The following is a 22,584-nucleotide window of genomic DNA, read 5'->3' as shown; positions in this document are numbered from 1 at the left end:
TTCAATACGTCAGTTTAACGGCCTTTTCACTTTTAAGACAGTCCGCGGCATCCCTGACTGATCATATGGAAGGTATGAGGTGGGCGTGCAATCCAGGCCTTCTTGTTTTATACTGGGGTAACGCAGTCTACTCAACAGCAAAATTTCCCCTCAATTCTAATGGTCTACATTCACTGCTGGATGCCGTCTAAAAGTCGGAAATCAACAAATACAGTTCCAGTAAAACACGAAATCAAAAATGTGATGAGCAGGGCATCTCCAAATCTCTTGAATATTAGTTTCCGTTACTATGCATTGGGTTACTGCGCACATGGTATCTACAGCCCTGTTTTTCCTCATCTCAATGTCCTCGAACTGTAGCTGACATGTCCATACACTGTGTGAGAGGCGCTGCTTCAGGGAAATGATCCTCAGAACCCTGCGGGAACCGGCTGGCTAAATGACGGAGCCTGACGCTGTCACAAAAAAATATTAGACGGATGACCGCTTGACTTAGAACACCTTCCTTGTGTGCCATATTGGTCTTACTGAACCCTGTGAACAACCAAACACATTCGCACCCCAGGGCAGAAACATAGCACGTGATCCACCGACATGTAACTGATTGCAAAAGTAAGTTACTCGATTATCAACTAATTGAACAAATACTGTAGTCTTTTATTGAACGAAACCAGAGAAAGGCCTTTATTACGATCCTCGTTGACAGAGGATTCCTGTTCTACACGAAGACAACAAGACCTTACCGGTATCTAACTGAAGTTCTAGCTCTTGTCCCGTTCTCACTTTATTCTAGGCTGGACGCATTTGGTGAGGTTGTGCTGTAGCCTGGTGCTACAAGTTTAGGACTACAAAAGATCGTGCACGTCGTCATACGCAGTATCTGTAATAAATAAATAAAACTTTGGTACAATCGTCTCGTTTTTTTTTCTGAGGGACGATAATTGCGTTACCTCAGTGCCAATATGTCGTTTAGCTCTAGAACGTACAGATGCGTTCCTCTACTCTAATGACCAAAATGCCAGAAAGAGATAGATTTCGATGGGTCTTCGTTCATTTTTAAAAAAGCTAAATGTGAAATTCTTAAACATATAATATTAATATTACAGCTGAAGGCTGCGAGCTCATGTGTTCGCTTAGCATCACAGGAGAAACATTCATTAACAGAGAGAAATTCGCCGCCCGCTGACGTTACACCTTCAGGCTCTGCCTTATAGCAGGTCAGAGTCTCACAAATCAAAGTGTCCACCATTACAAATCTACTAAACAATGCTAATAATTACAATATTATAAATAATAACAACAACAGCAACAGCAGAAGCGAAAGGAAGCTTTCAACAACATTTGTATACGTCTAAGAATGTGTTGAGTAAGAATACTGACTAGGAATTACTAATAATAGCAATACCGCAATTATTACTGCTACTGTTCCCAGTAACGGTGTTACTATTACTACCATTATTAGTAATAGTAATATTGACAAAAATAATAAGTCTGTGACTATAAAAGTGACAGTATAAAATGTTACTATAATCGTCTATACCGGCAGTAAATAGCGGAGATGCTGAGTCGCAGGTAGGTACAACTAAAGGACAGTCAGAAAGCGAGGTTTCGGTCAACAAGCCCTTCGTTGATAATAGACGACATACAAACACAGTCACTCAAACACAATTTAGTTGATTGAGTTGCGTTTGTGTGCGTGAGCGTGTAATCTGCTTCCGACCGTTTCGGTAGCAGGTTCGAATCCTGCCTCGGGCATGAATGTGTGGGATGTCCTTAGTTTAGTTAGGTTTAAGTAGTTCTAAATTCTAAGGGACTGATGACCTCAGAAGTTAAGTCCCATAGTGCTCAGACGAAGGCCTTGTTGACGGAAAGCTCACTTCTTCACTTTCTTCTAGTTGTACTTATCTGCGACCCAGCATCTCCTCTGTGTGGTGGGTAGCAACGATCCTTTTCATAATACTGTTAGATTCCATCCTGTATTTTTATAGTTTCATAAGGGCACTAAAGAGAGACCAGGTAACATAGGGGAAGAGTGGCTCAATGGTAATGGAAGATACGTACTCAGTTGTAACGGGGAAAAAAAGATGCAGTCGATAACAAGTGTAGACATTACAGTTACTTAAGGAGGTAGATACACTAGCTGTGATTTGAAGATGGAGATGTCATTCACTTCTCTGATTATGTAAGGTAAATGATTCAATAGTCGGGTAAGATATATAGTGAAACGTCCCCTTGGAAAAATTATAAATTACCTTGCTGGTAAACCTCTTACGTTAATTGATTTACAAACAGCTGAGTAAAACTGAACGTACTCAGACATTTCTCTCTTTACTTAATCTGATCATCACTAAACTTACACACAATATTTTTTTAGCGCAACGCAATCTGACTTTCAATAATCCCTACAAAAGAATGGCCCTAACTAACAATAACCTATGACTTTAATGAATCACTTACCCCACAAAAATCTTCTTTACTCTAACTACTGCAATAAAGCGAGCGCCAACACTGCCAGCTAAATAAAAGATTCTAACTACGGAAAGCAAATGGTTCAAATGGCTCTGAGCACTATGGGACTTAACAGCTGTGGTCATCAGTCCCCTAGAACTTAGAACTACTTAAACCTAACTAATCTAAGGACATCATACACATCCATGCCCGAGGCAGGATTCGAACCTGCGACCGTAGCAGTCGCGCGGTTCCGGACTGCGCGCCTAGAACCGCGAGACCACCGCGGCCGGCTACGGAAAGCAGTAACTACTGATAGATACAGTTAGCAAATGAATGATTTTGATAGAGAACAAACAATGTATTTACCTTAATAATGTTCAAATGTCATCATATATATATCAGTTCATGACATCCAGTTTTTCAAATATCCTCTTTCTGACGGACACACGTTCGTGATTCAGGAAAGGTATAGGTTATTGTTATTCAAGGCCATTCTTTTCTAGGGATTATTGAAAGTCAGATTGCGTTGCGCTAAAAAAATATTGTGTGTAAGTTTAGTGATGATCAGAATAAGTAAAGAGAGAAATGTCTGAGTACGTTCAGTTTTGCTCAGCTGTTTGAACATCAAATAACGTAAGAGGTTTACCAACACAGTAATTTATAATTTTTCTAAGGGGACGTTCCATATGGGGAGAGTGGCTCGGTGATAAGGGAAGATACGTACTAAGTTGTAACGGGGGGAAAAGATGCTATCGGAAACAAGTGTAGACATTGCAGTTACTTAAGGAGGTAGATCCACTAGCTGTGATTTGAAGACTCAGATGTCATTCACTTCTCTGATTATGTAAGGTAAATGATTCAGTAATTGGGTAAGATATATAGAAAACAGCTGTGTGATGGATTCAAGTATGCAGTATTTTCAATTAAGGCACGATGTATCTAACACAGGTCCGGAATTCCCGTAAATTAAGGGCCAGTGGTTTGTGACACGTTATACTGTCCCAAGTGTGTTCCATCAGATTCAGATTAAAGGAACGTACCGACAAGAGACCAGTGTAAGTTCACTATAATGCTCCACAAACCACTGGATCACGATTACGGTCTTGTAATATGGACATTTTTCCCGCTGGAATATGCCATCGGCATAGGGGAATACATCACCCACGAAGGTGTGCCAGTGGTATGCAATAATTTTATTTAGTCTGCAGCTAATACGGGTTCTTTGATTAATACAAAAGGTTCATTGAAGACCAATTGAGTGGCCGCCATAGCATAACACTGCTGCCATCGGCGCGCATACGTACCGCAGATTACGTTTCCAGCACCTTTACACCTGAATGATACGTATGCAGAAACGGCGATCGACGTTGTGTAACAAGAAACGTGAGTTATCCGACCAGATTATATGTTCCCATTGATGCATACGTTCCCAGCGTCGGTTATCTGTAGTCAATTGCGGCAATAAATAACATTGTCGTTGGGTAAAGATGGGAACACAATTGGGTGTCTGCTAACCTCACACAAGTGCAACTGTATGCGCTGCACAGTGTATTCCGAAACACTTGTGGGTGCATCAACACTGTGCTCCGTCGTCACATCTGACAAAGATCACCTCCTGTCCCGCTTTACCAGATCGCCTTCCACGTTCTGTGATGAGGCGTGGACGTCCAACGCGTTCTCACCTACTCGTGGACTCACCGTCACTGCACGACTTTACATACACTGAAGCGCCAAAGAAACTGGTATAGTGATGCTTATTTAAATACAGAGATATGTAAACAGGAGCTGCGGTCGGCAACGCCTTTATAAGACAATAACTGTCTGGCGCAGTCATTAGATACTGCTACTACAATGGCACGTTATCAAGATTCAAATGGCTCTGAGCACTATGGGACTTAACTTCTGAGGTCATCAGTCCCCTAGAACTTAGAACTACTTAAACCTAACTAACCTAAGCACATCACACACATCCATGCCCGAGGCTGTAGTGCCTAGAACCGCTCGGCCACTCCGGCCGGCGTTATCAAGATTTAAGCGAGTTCGAAAGCGGTGTTACAGTGAGCGCGCGAGGGATGGGACACAGCATCTCTGAGGTAGCGATGAAGCGGGGATTTTTGTACGATCATTTCACGAGTGTACCGTGAATATCAGGAATCCTGTAAAATATCAAATCTCCGACATAGCTGCGGCCAGAAAAAGATAGTGCGAGAGTGGGACCAACGACGACTGAAGAGAATCGTTCAACATGACAGAAGCGCAACCCTTCCGCAAATTGCTGCAGATTTCAATGCTCGGCCTCAACAAGTGTCAGCGAGCGAAGCATTCAACGGAACATCACTGATATCGGCTCTCAGAGCTGAAGGCCAACTCTTGTACCGTTGCTGACTGCGCGATACAAAGCTTTACGCCTCGACTGGGCCGATCAACACCGACACTGGATTGTTGATGACTGGAAACGCTTTGTCTGGTCGGACGAGTCTCGTTTCAAATTGTATCGAGCGGATGGACGTGTACGGGTAAGAAGACAATCTCATGAATCCATGGATCGTGCACGTTTGCAGGGGACTGTTCAAGCTGCTGGAGGCTCTGTAATGGTGTGGGGCGTGTGCAGTTGGAGTGATATGGGACTTCTGAAAGGCTTTGTCTCCTACGAACATGATGTTCTATTGCGTGGGTGGTTTGTAGCTTCGGTCACGATTTGCCATCTGTAGTTTATTTTTCTAACGTGTGCCGAAAAAACTGGAGATTTTAGCGGTTTCCAGGAGAATATGATCGGTGGCTGGAAACCAGTGGCCCATATCATCATCCACTGAGAGAAAAGAGCATCGCATTCATAAGAGACAAGACCTATCTATGCAGAAGCAGCTTCTTCTCCACTGGCGATGGTGACCATCAGTCACGACCACTGAATAACAAACAACATACCAATATGTTCAGTCTACGGTCTGTCAGTGTAAAAAGCCACGTTTGTCGCCAAAGGGGTGGCCTAACCGCAGGCGCTGGCAGCTATAACTTCGACACTCTGTAGCGTCGCTGGATGAGGGTTCTGGACATGGGTTCCTATCTTCGATTTGGTCATCAAGACACACTACACAACGACGTGAAGTTAGTCGCAACATTTCTGCGACTTCCTGTGTACACTGACAGACAAGAAATTAAGGCACCCACAAAACATAGTCAGTTGTGAACTAAACTGGTACTCGCACTCACCATCGAAATTCGTTAGAGTCTCTATTGCTGTGACGTTTACACTGAATGGCCAAAGAAACTGGAACACCTGCCTAATACGTGTAGGATCCCCGCCAGCATGCAAAAGTGCCGGCGTGACACGGACTCGACTCAAATCTGAAGTAGTGGTGGAGGGAAATGACACCATGACTCCTGCAGGGCTGTCCATAAATCCTTAAAAGTACGAGAGCGTGTGGATCTCTTATGAACAGCACGTTGTAATGCATCCCAGATATGATCAATAATGTTCATATGTGGGGAGTTCGGCAGCGAACGGAAGTGTTTAAGCTCAGAAGAGTGTTTCTGGACCACTCTGTAGCAATTCTGGAAGTATGGGGTTCCACATTGACCTGCTGGAGTTCCTCAAGTCCGTCAGAATGGACAATGGACATGAACAGATGTAGGTGAAGAGACAGGATGTTTACGTACGTGTTACATGCTAGAGTTGTATCTATAGGTATCAGGAATCCCATATCACTTCAACTGCACATGCTCCACACCATTACAGAGCCTCCATCAGCTTGAACAGTCTGCTGCTGATATGCAAAGTCCATGGATTCATGAGGTCGTCTCCATACCCGTACATGTCCATCTGCTCTTATAATTTGCAAAGAGATTCGTCCGACCAGGCAACATGTTTCCAGTCATCAACAGCCCAATGTCGGTATTGACGGGCCCAGAGGAGGCGTAAAGCTTTCTATCGTGCAGTCATCAAGAGTATACAATTGGGCCTTCGGCTCCAAAAACCAACATCGATGATGTTTCGTTGAATGGTTTGCACGCAGGCATTTGTTGATGGCATTGAAATCTGCAGAAATTTGCGGAAGGATTGTATTTCTCTCACGTTGGACGATTCCCTTCGATCGTCGTTGGTCCCGTACTTGCAGGATCTTTTTCCATCCGCCGCGATGTCGGAGATTTGATGTTTTACCGGATTCCTGATACGATACACTCGTGAAATTGTCGTACGGTAAAATCCCTGCTTCTTCGCTACCTCGGAGATGCTGTATCCCATCGCTCGTGCGCCGACTATAATACCACGTTCAAACTCACTTAAATCTTGATAACCTGCCATTGTTGCAGCAGTAACCGATCTGACAACTGCGCCAGACACTTGTTGTCTTGTATGGGCGTTGCTGACCGCAGCGCTGTATTCTGCCTGTTTACATAACTCTGTATTGGAATACGCATGCCTATACCAGTTTCTTGGGCGCTTCAGTGTATTATGGCTTCCAGAGAAGATTAGCGTCGTTTTTGTTTAGGATTTTTACCAGATCTGACATGGTATACAAGGGCCACTAACAGGGTCACATGTTGAATGATCAGTGTAAACGACATGTAGATGCTGCATACTCGCGTACCACAGTGGTAACAGCACCTGACAAAGGTTGGAAAAATCCACATTGTGAGTCTCCATTTGGCCAGATGGTCAAACAGTACACTATCCAGACTTGTGGAGAATTCAGATGTGGCTGTGGACCGATGTTGGACTATTGGACTACACGAGGACTTGTCACCAAACCTCTCTGCCAGAAGGGAAAATCGCTATACTGTACACCAAGTACATCCTATCCACTTCACTTCTGCGCCTGCCGTTTGTGAAAGAGTAATGGACTCCACACATCATTGGTTGGAGATAAGGAGCAGCAAGATCAGGAAAGTTCCGTGTCATTCCTAGGCTCCAATTAACATCAGAATACAAACAGCTGGAGTGGTCCTATTACCGGGAAGTATGGATTCTTGATCCAGGGAGTCGCACTGTGTTCAGCGATGAATCACAATAATGCACTACCCCAGATGAGTAATGCATTATCACAGATGATCAACGTCGAAGAGTAGGAAGACAGCGTGGAGAGATGTCCCATTCTTCCAATATTTAGGAGAGGCACAGGGATATCAGTCCTGGCGTCATTTTATGTGGAGGTATCAGGTCAAAGCTGGTAGTCATTGAAGGAACTCTGACGCCACAACGATACGTCATTAACACCCTCCGTCTTCACGATTTACCTGTCACGTAACAGTATCGCGCCGGCATTTTTCAACAGAGCAATGTTGGTTCACATGTGACACGTGTGTCTATGAACTGCATGCATGATGGTGAGGGAATCCCATGGCCAGCAAGACCTCGGCATGTGTCCTCTAGATGTGAGCGTCTCCGACGGTAATTCTATCCCAGTGCAACTACGTGCGACACAAAAGATCAGTTTACCATCGGTGGTGGCGCAGTGGTTAGCACACCGGACTCGCACTCTGAAGGACGACGGTTCAAACCCACGTCTGGCCATCCGGATTTAGGTTTTCCGTGATTTCCCTAAATCGCTTCAGGCAGATCCCCAGATGGTCCCTTTGAAATGGGACGGTCAGCTTCCTTCCCCATCCTTCCGCAACCCGACGTGACCTATGACCTCACTGTTTCGTCCCCTCCCCCTTATCACCCACCCACGGAAAGGCCAGTTAAGAAAGTTATCGGCTAGCTTTTCTCTGGTGAGAATAGAACGTTTATATCACAGACACTCTATCAAAACGAATCGGAGCAAGCGCCCAGGTCAGAGGGAGAGCGGCGTCACATTAATAACACAGGTCTGCAAAAAATACTTTTTAAAAGTTGTTTGAAATTTGATACCTGACTTTTATGTACTTTTCAGCGTTGATTTCAAAATTACAATCCAATTTTTTTTCTATCGCGTCAGGTTTTCTTACAAAAAAGGAAGTATTTTTGGGTACAATAAGAAAATTTAATCAATTTATCACATTCTTTCCAACGTTATAAAATTCTATTTTATTTATAAATCATGATCTAAACTACATTTCCATTTCTCTTTAAGCTCATAAGTCCTTATACTAACGCTTTCGCTTTCTGTCGAAACTTCTTTTATTGCTTTTCCGGCTATGGACTCGTTGAGGATCATCTCTTTTTATCATCTTCCTTGATATCTTCTTTCCATTTCTCTGATGTCTTGGTGGAATATTTCGCCCTGTTCTTCACTTACATCACCATGGTTTGCAGGGAATTACTCAAGATGTGAGTGGAGAAAGTGAACTTTAATGCTCATATCACAGCCCAGCTTCTTAAAGTTGTCGAGCATGTCTGCGACGATTGTCTTGTTGTATGGATGTCTTTTGTTTTCTAGGAAACCGGTAACAACAAATTTAAAAGATGTCCATGCTGCCTTTTCTTTTGTTTCCACTTTGTCCACAAAGTTGGGATCTGTCATTAGTTTTCTAATGCCTGGTCCGACAAAGATTTCTTCCTTTAGCTTTGCCTCCGATAAACCAGGAAACTGTCCACAAAGATATCTGAAACACTCCCCTTCTTTTGGCAATGTCTTAACAAATTGTTTTATCAGCCCCAACTTAACGTGAAGTCTATCTACATCACCTACTTATATCCAAAGAATCTGGAGGAGAGGGTATTGCTACTTCAGGTCCATGAGGAACAGTCAGCGAATGGCTGACTGAATGTTACAGTAAGAAACATCCTTTTTGTTTTTCAAAATGTAACTGTAATTTGCAAGAACAAAAATAGCAGTCATCACTATGATTTTTGGGCTCCCTTGAAGCCATTGGTATTCCTAAACTTAAGGACTGCTTTTTACGATGAAACCATTGCCTCAGTTCTTCAACACACACTGAACAAACTTTGTGTGGGACCCAAGGCTTATCTCGATCACTTAACGTATACCAAAATAGGCGAAATATACTTTTTCAACAAAATCGGAAATGTTTCTTTGTTGCTTTTTAACGGTATAGTTACCACAAATGAAGCAGAAGCAATTTGGATAGTTTATACATCCTCTGGTAGCCATTGTCTATTATCCATAAAGCAACTTCACAACACAAGAAAACAGCACTACCTTAAAGCACTAGCAACAACAATACGTGAACAGCACAAAGTGAAGAGGTACTGTGAACTGAAGGTCAATAGCAGAAGCTCACTGCTTGGTGATGGCGGGGGGAAGTGGCAGCGCGACAGACAGGCACTGACATGAAACTACTGCTGGTGTCTCCTAATTATTCTTTATTTTACGTATATCTAGTATAAAAACTGATAAATAACAGTTTATGGAGATCCTAAAAACCAAAATTCAAACTCACTAGAGTGCTGAAATATCGAAAAAAGCTAAAACTACGTACATCTACTATAAAAACGACTAAATAACAGTTTATGGAGATCCTAAAAACCAAAATTCAAAGTCACTTGAGTACTGAAACATCGAAAAAAGCTAAAAATGGAGAAGCAGTTTGTGAAATAACTGTACGTGATGGAATTTTTGCACTATTTTTCCCGAAATCAGCGTTGAAAACACTATAAAAATCAGTTAATGAATTTGAAACAATTTTTATGTCTGAGACCTGTGTAAGCAGACTCACAGTGCTAAGTTCCTCGTAAATTTGGCACAAATTTGTAATTGCTGGAATGACATCAAATACCCTCTCAACATTTGAAGCTTCATTTCGTTTTCTCCTCTTCTTCAGGAAGCTTCAACTTTTTCGTCAGGACATGTGCTTTGCCACGCGGGATTAGCCGAGCGGTCCGAGGCGCTGCAGTCATGGACTGCGCGACTGGTCCCGGAGGAGGTTCGAGTTCTCTCTCGGGCATGGGTGTGTGTATTTGTCCTTAGGATAATTTAGATTAAGTAGTGCGTAAGCTTAGGGACTGATGATCTTAGCAGTTAAGTCCCATAAGATTTCACACCCATTTGAGCATTTTCTTGACATGTGCTTTCGCTACCGCGTCACGTTCCCGCAACGCCACCACGCGCCCTTCTGCATCAAGGTGGGCTGTGGTCATAATAGTCTGGCTGACTGGTGTATTTACCTGCTGGACAACCCTCAAAACTGACGACTTTCAATAAAATGCCGATCAACGAAAGCGAGTATCGATATTCCGGCACAGTGTCATCGGGAGGACAGCAGTGACTCCTGGAAACACGGAGGAGACTGTGACCCCGGCGACCCCCGGCAGCTGTTCCCAAGGGCGCGGCCGTTGTCCCGAATGCAGCGCCGTCGAAATAAAAGCCAACGATGCGGTAGGGAAGCGCGCACAGTGCCTGTGCCGATACGCCGGCGACTCGTATAAAGCGACGGCTATTAGGTCGGGCTGGGCTGGGCTGGGCAGGGTCGCATTTACGAGCGCGTTAGCCGCTAATGCCGCCCTCGCGGCTCGGCCGACAGGTGGCCTTGCAAATTTCAGGCGTCTCTGCCGCCTTTACGGGCGGTCCGCGGCCCTCTGGTGTCTCCAACAGAGGCGGCGTCGCGAACGAAGCGTGACCAGCCTCCAATTCCTGCGGGGTGCCGAACGTGTATTGGAAACGTGGCTGGCGACGCGTGTGGCAATCGTTTTCTGCTGGAGACAAGTTTGGGGTCTACATCTACATGTATATTGTACAAACCGTCGTGAGGTGTACGGCAGAGAGTACGTCGCATCGTACCAGTTATTAGGGTTTCTTCCCGTTCCATCCACGTATGGAGAGCGGGAGGAATCGTTGTTCGAAAGCCTCTGTGCGTACAGCACTTATTCTAACCTTATCTTAACGATCCCTGTGCGAGCGACACGTAGCGGGTTGTAGTATATCGCCGGGGTAATGGTTTGAATCTTGAAACTTTATTAATAGGCTTTCTCTGGGTAGTTTACGTCCTCCTTCAAGATTCTGCCATTTCAGTTCCTTCAGTATCATCCGCAGCTCGTGGTCTAGTGGCTGTCCGGGCAACATGGTACCACGTCGCAAATGGAAAATTCGCCACAAATCAGTGTCTTCACGCCATCGGACTAACGGACCCTCCACTTTGTTCCATTTGCCACCTCATGGATGACGATGTCCATCAACTGACTTGTGCTGCCACCAGTGACGTCTGGAAACTTGGCCGACAGCTCGTTACCTGTTGACCCATGGACTTTTATCCATCCTGAGGATACTTATTTCCCCGCCACCATAAGTCATACGATTGTATGGGTCAAGGGATGGACGATCACCTACATGTATAATGATGGTGACAAATCACGCCTTGATTTCTGGCAGTACTTACAAACCGCCCACAGTGAAGTCGAGCACCGACCGCGCTACCGCGCCTTCTTCGCCAATTCAATTACCTACACGCGGTCTTTACGACGTCATCCCCGCTCAGTTGGGTGGTGCCACACGCCGACAGCAACTCTCCCCCCCCCCACCCTCCCCTCTGCTGACATCTGAGACTCCCCGCGCTACTTTCTATATTGTAACCCTCGGTGGAGTAGGTGCATGGACACGCGCCTCCTTTCATTTATGTTTATGCACTATACCGGAACACACTGGTTTTTCCCCCACTCCACTGTATATTGCTTCACACTTCTTAGCTTACAGCAGTATTATTATCCCTTTTTTCCTACACCTTGTTAATAAAAAAAAAAAACATTGCTCGCCTTGTACTAGTGTAATGTCTCTTGTTACTCCCGCTGGAAGGATGCCATTTCTGTTGTATTTAAGCATGTACCTATAAAGATATTTTGTTCATTTACCCTGTTTGGGTAAAAAAATAATAATAAAATAAAATAAAAATAAATCAAACAGCTACTTTGAGGGAGTGATTCAGAAATGGGCGGGGGGGGGGGGGGGGGGGTGAGACATCGCGGCCAGGCCTCGGGTTCCGACCCCTGCCCGCCTTGTCTCCACCTGCTCGTAACTGACCACTCTAACATATATATATACACTCCTGGAAATGGAAAAAAGAACACATTGACACCGGTGTGTCAGACCCACCATACTTGCTCCGGACACTGCGAGAGGGCTGTACAAGCAATGATCACACGCACGGCACAGCGAACACACCAGGAACCGCGGTGTTGGCCGTCGAATGGCGCTAGCTGCGCAGCATTTGTGCACCGCCGCCGTCAGTGTCAGCCAGTTTGCTGTGGCATACGGAGCTCCATCGCAGTCTTTAACACTGGTAGCATGCCGCGACAGCGTGGACGTGAACCGTATGTGCAGTTGACGGACTTTGAGCGAGGGCGTATAGTGGGCATGCGGGAGGCCGGGTGGACGTACCGCCGAATTGCTCAACACGTGGGGCGTGAGGTTTCCACAGTACATCGATGTTGTCGCCAGTGGTCGGCGGAAGGTGCACGTGCCCGTCGACCTGGGACCGGACCGCAGCGACGCACGGATGCACGCCAAGACCGTAGGATCCTACGCAGTGCCGTAGGGGACTGCACCGCCACTTCCCAGCAAATTAGGGACACTGGTGCTCCTGGGGTATCGGCGAGGACCATTCGCAACCGTCTCCATGAAGCTGGGCTACGGTCCCGCACACCGTTAGGCCGTCTTCCGCTCACGCCCCTACATCGTGCAGCCCGCCTCCAGTGGTGTCGCGACAGGCGTGAATGGAGGGACGAATGGAGACGTGTCGTCTTCAGCGATGAGAGTCGCTTCTGCCTTGGTGCCAATGATGGTCGTATGCGTGTTTGGCGCCGTGCAGGTGAGCGCCACAATCAGGACTGCATACGACCGAGGCACACAGGGCCAACACCCAGCATCATGGTGTGGGGAGCGATCTCCTACACTGGCCGTACACCACTGGTGATCGTCGAGGGGACACTGAATAGTGCACGGTACATCCAAACCGTCATCGAACCCATCGTTCTACCTTTCCTAGACCGGCAAGGGAACTTGCTGTTCCAACAGGACAATGCACGTCCGCATGTATCCCGTGCCACCCAACGTGCTCTAGAAGGTGTAAGTCAACTACCCTGGCCAGCAAGATCTCCGGATCTGTCCCCCATTGAGCATGTTTGGGACTGGATGAAGCGTCGTCTCACGCGGTCTGCACGTCCAGCACGAACGCTGGTCCAACTGAGGCGCCAGGTGGAAATGGCATGGCAAGCCGTTCCACAGGACTACATCCAGCATCTCTACGATCGTCTCCATGGGAGAATAGCAGCCTGCATTGCTGCGAAAGGTGGATATACACTGTACTAGTGCCGACATTGTGCATGCTCTGTTGCCTGTGTCTATGTGCCTGTGGTTCTGTCAGTGTGATCATGTGATGTATCTGACCCCAGGAATGTGTCAATAAAGTTTCCCCTTCCTGGAACAATGAATTCACGGTGTTCTTATTTCAATTTCCAGGAGTATATATATATATATATATATATATATATATATATATATATATATATATATATATATATATATATAAGCGTTGCTGCGTGTGGACCACGAGGTTCTGGGTTCGATTCCCGGCCGGGTTGGGGAATTTCCCTACCCGGCGACCGGGTATAAAAAAAAAGAGAAAAGAAAAAGTGGCTTACGTTTCTGACTCGGGATCACGGGGTTCCGGATTCGATTCCCGGCCGGGTTGGGGATTTCTTCTGCCCAGGGACTGGGTGTTTGTGTTTTCCTCATCATTTCATCATCATCATCATCATCATCATTCGTGACGGTAGCTAGATTGGTTTGTTTAAAAAATTGAACTGTGTAAAAATTGAGATTTGGTACGGGCGGTGATGACTGAGCAATTGAGCGTCACACAATCCAAACATCATCATCATCATCCTTCAGTATATCTGTGACACTCTACCAGGGATTTAACAAACCTGTGACCATTCTTGCTGACCTTCTCTGTATACCTTCTGTATCCTCATTTAGCCCTATCTGGTACCCAGAACTGAACCGATGTGATCATTCCATTTCATATCTCCAAAAAGTGTTACTCCCGAATTGACCGATTCCAACAGTGACTCATTAATGTTGTAGTCATAGCATGCTACATTTTTCGATTTCTAAAGTGCAATGTTTTACATCTCTGAACATTCAGCGTAAGCTGCCTACCTCTGCACCATGTTGAAGTCTTACCAAGATCTGAGGGAATATTTATGCAATTACTCTCATTTGGTACTTAATTATAGATAACTGCCTCATCTGCTAAAAGCTATAGTTTACTATTAATATTGCATGCAAGGCCATTAATACACAACATGAAAAGCAAGGTCCCAACACACTTCCCTGCGACACACTGGAAGTTATTTCTACATCTCTCGATGACCCTCCATCCAAGATATGCTATGTCCTCACTACCAAAAAATCCAAAATGCAGATCGCTTGATACCCCATATGATTGCACTTTTTTCAATACGCGCAGGTGCTGTACTGAGACAGTTACTTTCCGGAAATGACGAAACACTGCATCTGCCTGCTTGCCTTGTAAGAAAAGTGCGAGTTTGGCTTCACATGATAGATGTTTTCGATGGTTGCTTCTACGTTGGAAAAGTGAAAGGTTCACGGCATAGCAAACAGATTGTCCTGATTCTGGAAAAGATTCTTTGGGATGGTGGGGCCCTACAGAAAAACAAGATGTAATAAAAAAAACTTCTTAAGATAAGAACTGAACTACTTTTGTGTTACTTACTTAATATAATACTCAATGTCATAATATCTATCCATGTAAAATTGTATCTAATCGCTTATAAGTTAAACAATGCACAAGTGATTTGCTTGTTTTCAAAGCTCCATATTTTCCGAAATATTACGTGCACAAATGAGGAGGTGACATGCATAGGCGAAGAGGTTTACTAAATGCAGTTTTTCACATAGAACATAAAACTTGTTTCAGACATTCATATTAATGAAAATAACATATTGCAGTACATGCAGTACAAACAGCTTTATCTTTGTTCTAAAAGGCAGTTCGTATCCATAAATCAAATCTATAATGAAAATTCCTCTAAAAAGCACATTTAAATATGAACGTGTTCTCGTCTGCATGAACCACTTCCACATATTTGGCTGTCAATGATTTTCGAAAGCAAACATCGTCTTCATTAAAGGAAATAACTTCGATCGTACTGTATAATGCTTGCTGTAGTATATCACACTACGTATTCGTAACAATTTAGAATGTGATACCACTGAAAGCTTATAAGTTGACAACTGTAACACAGATATTTCTTTTCAGAGTCTTAGCAAAAGTTGTGATTTTCTTCATGTTCCACAATTATTTAAAATATTTCAAATCACCATTCCAGAATACAGTGATGTAACAATGTCATTATCTGTTATTTGAAAGGTTCTTTGAGGTAACTGTTACTGTTAAGCACATAAAGCAGAGGCATGTTCTAAAGAATCACAACCAATTTCCTCTACCTCTACGCTTAACATGGGTATATCGCCTATGATGGTTCCTGCCTCGGGCATGGATGTGTGTGATGTCCTTAGGTTAGTTAGGTTTAAGTACTTCTAAGTTCTAGGGGACTGATGACCTCAGATGTTAAGTTCCATAATGTTCAGAGCCATTTGAACCATTTGACACACAGTCAACATGGGTTTAGAAAACATCGTTCCTATGAAACACAACTAGCTCTTTATTCACATGAAGTTTTGAGTGCTATTGACAAGGGATTTCAGATCGATTCCGTATTTCTGGATTTCCGGAAGACTTTTGACATGGTACCACACAAGCGGCTCGTAGTGAAATTGCGTGCTTATGGAATATCGTCTCAGTTATGGGACTGGATCTGTGATTTGCTGTCAGAGAGGTCACAGTTCGTAGTAATTGACGGAAAGTAATCGAGGAAGACAGAATTGATTTCTGGCGTCCCCCAAGGTTGTGTTATAGGCCCTTTGCTGTTCCCTATTTATATAAACGATTTGGGAGACAATCTGAGCAGCCGTCTTCGGTTGTTTGCAGATGACGCTCTCGTTTATCGACTAATAAAGTCATCAGAAGATAAAAACAAACTGCAAAACGATTTAGAAAAGATATCTGAATGGCAGTTAAGCCTAAATAACGAAAAGTGTGAGGTCATCCAAATGAGTGCCAGAAGTAACTCGTTAAACGTCGGTTACGCGGTACATCAGTGTAATCTAAAAGTCGTAAATTCAACTAAATACCTAGGTATTACAATTACCAACAACCTAAATTGTAAGAAACACATAGAAAATATTGTGGGGAAGGCTAACCAAAGACTGCGTTTTAATGGCAGGACACTTAGAAAATATAACAGACCTGCTAAGGAGACTGCATACACTACGCTTGTCCGTCCTCTTTTAGAATAATGCTGAGCGGTGTGGGATCCTTACCAGATGGGACTGATGGAGTACATCGAAAAAGTTCAAAGAAAGGCATCACGTTTTGTATTGTCGCGAAATATGGGAAAGAGTGTCACAGAAATGATCCAGGATTTGTGCTGGACATCATTAAAAGAAAGGCGTTTTTCGTTACGACGGAATCTGTGATGTCACCGCCAGACACCACACTTGCTAGGTGGTAGCCTTTAAATCGGCCGCGGTCCGGTAGTATACGTCGGACCCGCGTGTCGCCACTCTCAGTGATTGCAGACCGAGCGCCGCCACACGGCAGGTCTAGAGAGACGTCCTAGCACTCGCCCCAGTTGTACAGTCGACTTTGCTAGCGATGGTTCACTGACAAATTACGTTCTCATTTGCCGAGACGATAGTTAGCATAGCCTTCAGCTACGTCATTTGCTACGACCTAGCAAGGCGCCATTATCATTTGCTATTTATCTTGTGATGCATGTACCGTCAGACCGATGTTCACCAATTATGGATTAAAGCTAAGTATTCCAGAAGCTACGTACCTTTTTTGCTAGTCTCTATTCCTTTAACTGTTCCAGACCTCACGCCAGCCTGCGTGAGCTTAAACGCGTGCCTTTCGGCTTCCTCTCATAGTGGCTTGGCTGTCTTGCGAAGTCACAACAGAATCTTCTCACGAAATTCCAATCACCATCTTTCTCCTCCGAATCCGAAAATATTTTGTTGACTCCGACCTACATAGGGAGGAACGACCACACCACTATAAAATAAGGGAAATCAGAGATCGTACGCAAAGGTAAAGGTGTTCATTCGTTCCGCGCGCTATACGAGATTGAAATAATAGAGAATTCTGAAGGTGGTTCGATGAACCGTCTGCCAGGCACTTAAATGTGATTTGCAGAGTATCTATGTAGATGTAGATGTAGATTTAGAAATCACGTGTCTTGAATCATCGCCTCCTATTGGATATAATGGAATAGTTCTACTTTGCACGAAATGTATGCAGTGATAGATTAGTGTTTGCTCTGAACCATATATTTTCACACACTTGTATCATGGAACATGTTCGAATTCGCTTAAATAGCGCGACGCATTTAGGTTCCACTTATTCTATATGTTCCTTTCCTTTCGTGTCTGATTTGTTTGAAACTGTTGCGGACATGTTCATCTTTGCACGTCACCACCTCAAATATGACCGATGTACGAACAGAACCATGAACCTACCATGTTTGCATTTTTCACTCTACAGATGTTCTATGAACGCCCCTCTGGTCAGACGACATACATCCGAGCTTTCGTCAAGTTCATTCCATACCTTACGTAGCAACAACTTGTCAATGGTTATCACAGCAACAGAGATGCGATCGCTGAGCTGTTAACAGTGTTCTTGGCAGTGCGGTACGTAAATGCGATCCTTAATGTACTTCCACAAGAAAAATTCACAAGGCATTAGGTCAGGCGAGCTGGCGAGCTAAGGGATCAGAGCCACATCGTCTTCACCACTTCGCCCAACCCAGCATCCGGGAGTTTACTTAGCGATGAACGTCGATACGCAGATGTGGGGTTGCCCCGTGCTGTTGGAAGAAGAAATTGTTCTCGGATTCAGCAGTCAGATGAGAAAACAACTACAACTGCAACATATGAAGATACACTGATGAGACAAAACATTATGACCACCTGCTTAATAGATTGAAGGCTTTCACGGCGGGCGTTGTCATCACTTAACACTTCCTGGCTGAGATGCCGTGGTCCATTCATAAAACGCTCCACTGACGTTTCGCCTTCGACTGCGGAAGCCATCCTCCGAGGACAAGCGGCGAACTGTAACAAGAGCGCTTTGTTTTTTTTTTTTTCTTTATTGATTTTCAATTCCCCCCGAAGGGGGCGGGCTGGCAGCAGCTTACTACGCTGCTCTACAGCCTACAGACTTTTTAAATAAAGGAAGACGAAAGAAACAAGGAAAAACAGGGGATGAAATGGTGATTTAAAGTGTAAAATGGCGTAAAATTGCGGAAAGTTAAAACAGAAAGCAAAAGAGGTTGGCAATGTAGATAAAATACACAGGAATCAGACAAGTAACATAGAAGACACACAATTAAAAAACATGGCGACAGTCTGGTTTCTGTTCGCAAGAGATAAAAGGCACACCCAGTGACAGTATGATGGCTGTTTGCAACAAGTCACAAAAAACACAACACGGATCACTCACTGTAAAACACGCACTGTAGAACACTCACTGTAGAACACTGCACGAAGGTGGCAGCACAAAGACGACACTCCCGAGCCAAAGGCAGATGGGGGGGGGGACCTGCAGGAGGGGGAAAAACAAGGAGGGAGGAGAGGAAAAAACGGAAAGGGGGGAACCAATGAGGGAGAGGACTAATAAAGGGGGAGAAGGGCAGACGCGAGAGGGAATGAGAGGAGGGAAATGGAAAAGGACGCGGGGGAGAGAAGGGGGCAAAGAGAGAGGAGGAGGGGAAGAAAGAGGATGGAAGGGGGGGGAGAGGGAGCCCGGGAAAAGGACAGAGGAAAGGAGGAGGAGTGAGGATCAGAGTTGATAGGAAGGATAAATGGAGGGAGAGAGGGCATCATCCGGGAGAAGGAGTTGATGGAAGCCACCTTGGGAAAGGAGATGTAGGGTGTAGAGATGGAGGGTAGGGGGGACACAACGGTGAAGACGTGGCAGGGGGCGGGGATCGGAGAGGAGAGGAGCAACCAGGGGGTGAGGGGACGAGAGCGCGAGTGAGCGCCTTATATATAAGCCATTCAGAGGGCGTCGCTGTCAATCACGTGACGTCGGCTGTGATAGAATCTCTGATATTGCCAACTTTCTCAATTGAAGTTAATCGATTGTCAAGCTGTTGCTGAAATGTTGACATCCATATCTTATCCAGCTTAATGCCTTCAACTATTCTATTAAAATTATTGCAGTGTTTGGCAATCTCAATAGCCTCTCTGTACATTCGCGCATAATAATGCGACGTCTTTGTTATGACGGTCGTCTCACTAAACTTTATTTCATGATCACCTTCCTGAAACACATGATCCGCTACAGCGGATTTATCAATATGTCCGAGGTGGCAGTTCCTTTTATGTTCACCCAGACGAGTGTTGACGCTTCTTTTTGTTGTACCTGTATAGACCTTTCCATAACTGCACGGAATTTTATAGACACCTGGTGTAGCTGGAGGATGTCGTTTGTCTTTTGCGGATCTTAAACATTCTTTTATTTTCGTGGTGGGTCTGAAAAGAAACACACACTGATCGTTATCTGCAGAAAGATTCTAACCACTAACCACCAGCCAAGACATTAAGGAGGGGCGATTAAAACATTAATAGACAGGTCGCACAAAATATGTGAACTAGCTCACTTAGATGATGAGATTTAACACCTTAGAGCAACCTTCAAGAAGTATGGGTATTCCAACAGAGAGATGTATCGTGCCCTACGCCCTGGACTGACAACCAGGACGGACGAGGATCGACACCAACCCAAGGGGAAAGTGTTCTTACCATTCATCAGTAAGGTTACTGATCACATTGGAAATATTTTAAGCAAGTACGATGTGGAAACTCTTTTCAGACCCACCACGAAAATAAAAGAATGTTTAAGATCCGCAAAAGATAAACGACATCCTCTAGCTACACCAGGTGTCTATAAAAGTCCGTGCAGTTATGGAAAGGTCTATACAGGTACAACAAAAAGAAGCGTCAACACTCGTCTGGGTGAACATAAAAGGAACTGCCGCCTCGGACATATTGATAAATCGGCTGTAGCGGATCATGTGTTTTAGGAAGGTGATCATGAAATAAAGTTTAGTGAGGCGACCGTCATAACAAGGACATCGCATTATTATGCGCGAATGTACAGAGAGGCTATTGAGATTGCCAAACACTGTAATAATTTTAATGGAAAAGATGAAGGCATTAAGCTGGATAAGATATGGATGTCAACATTTCAGTAACAGCGTGACAATCGATTAATTTCAATTGAGAAAGTTGGCAGTATCAGAGATTCTATTACAGCCGACGTCACGTGATTGACAGCGGCGCCCTCTGAATGGCTTATATATACGGCGCTCACTCGCGCTCTCGTTGCAGTTCACCGCTTGTCCTCGGAGGATGCCTTCCGCGGTAGAAGGCGAAACGGCAGGGGAGAGTTTTATGGATGGACTACGGCATCTCAGCCCGGAAGTGTTAAGTGATGCTTAACATATGTTTGTCCGTCTTTGGATCGAATTACATAATTGACTCTGCGTATCAGGGATCCGACAGTTTGTTGGTAGATGGAATTTGATGTCTACGCACAGGTTTTGTTATTCGCGTAAATAACGGGCCGCTGATTTACGTACGTCCTCACGGCACCCGATAGCGACCCACATGGGTTCCATAAGATTTAAATCAGGCGAATTTGGTCTCCAGGACATCAACGTGATTTCACTATAACGCTCCTCAATTCGCTGCAGCACGAGACACAGACAATTACACTGGATGACATCGTCGTCGGAAAAGACGTCAAGCACGAAGGGCTGCAGGTGGTTAGCAGCTGTCGCCGCGTCTTCAGTTACTAGCACAGGTCCCAAGCAACCGCAGGAGAGTATCTCCCATAGCATAATACTGCTCCCACCATCCTCCATCGCTGGCGAGCTACACATTTCGAGCCGCCGTTTGTGGAGACGACCAGCGACCTAGTGTAGCAAGAACGTGATTCACTCGAAGAGCCGACACGTTTCCATTGATCGACGGCCGCATGCCGTAAAATTGTACTGCACACTTGTAGGATCACGCTTATGTGGCATGTGTTGCTCTGGTTTAAAACCTTACTCGCATTATTTGGTCTCACAATTTCACAAAAGATATGCGTCAAATAGGACGACATGAGTATAAATCCATGATAGTGCGTGTAAATATGGAAGTACCATCACTTAACACTCATAAAAGGCACACATGTTGCCTGTTCTTACGTACTTTCTGGGTATTTTATGATTACTTGTGTATTGTGTCGTGTACTGAGATAAGTATTTGCTTGTAATATGTAATTAATATGTGTTCTGTATCCCTGAAAGTAACATAAAGTTAATATGTCAGCGTTGTTTTTAGGAGGTATACTATGTATAAAAGTATAATACCTCAGATACACGAAATCAGTCTAAGGAGTAGGACATGTGATAAATTATCTTGAAATAGAAAGTAGAACTTTGCTGTGGTATAGAATACAGTTCCTAATAGCAAAAACATATGTAATTATTGGAAAAGTGTAGTATATGGGTCCATCCGCAGATATCACCAATGTAAATCTTTTAGTAATTGTGTATGTCAGTAATATGCTAAAAACATAATATAAAATAGAGCACAGCACGTTTGCAGGACACACACATAGTACTATGTGAACTTTTCTGCACATCGCACTAACACACGAGCATGATATACACACACCTTTCGAGCTATCATAACATAACATAAAGTTAATATGTCAGCGTTGTTTTTAGGAGGTATACTATGTATAAAAGTATAATACTTCAGATACACGAAATCAGTCTAAGGAGTAGGACATGTGATAAATTATCTTGAAATAGAAAGTAGAACTTTGCTGTGGTATAGAATACAGTTCCTAGTAGCAAAAACATATGTAATTATTGGAAAAGTGTAGTATATGGGTCCATCCGCAGATATCACCAATGTAAATCTTTTAGAAATTGTGTATGTCAGTAATATGCTAAAAACATAATATAAAATAGAGCACAGCACGTTTGCAGGACACACACATAGTACTATGTGAACTTTTCTGCACATCGCACTAACACATGAGCATGATATACACACACCTTTCGAGCTATCGTACCTGTTTTATGGAAAAGGGAACCCATTACTCTCTATATGC

This window comes from Schistocerca serialis, chromosome 6 (genome assembly GCF_023864345.2).
Source record: "Schistocerca serialis cubense isolate TAMUIC-IGC-003099 chromosome 6, iqSchSeri2.2, whole genome shotgun sequence".
NCBI lineage: Eukaryota > Metazoa > Arthropoda > Insecta > Orthoptera > Acrididae > Schistocerca > Schistocerca serialis.
Note: the sequence above shows the minus strand (reverse complement) of the source record.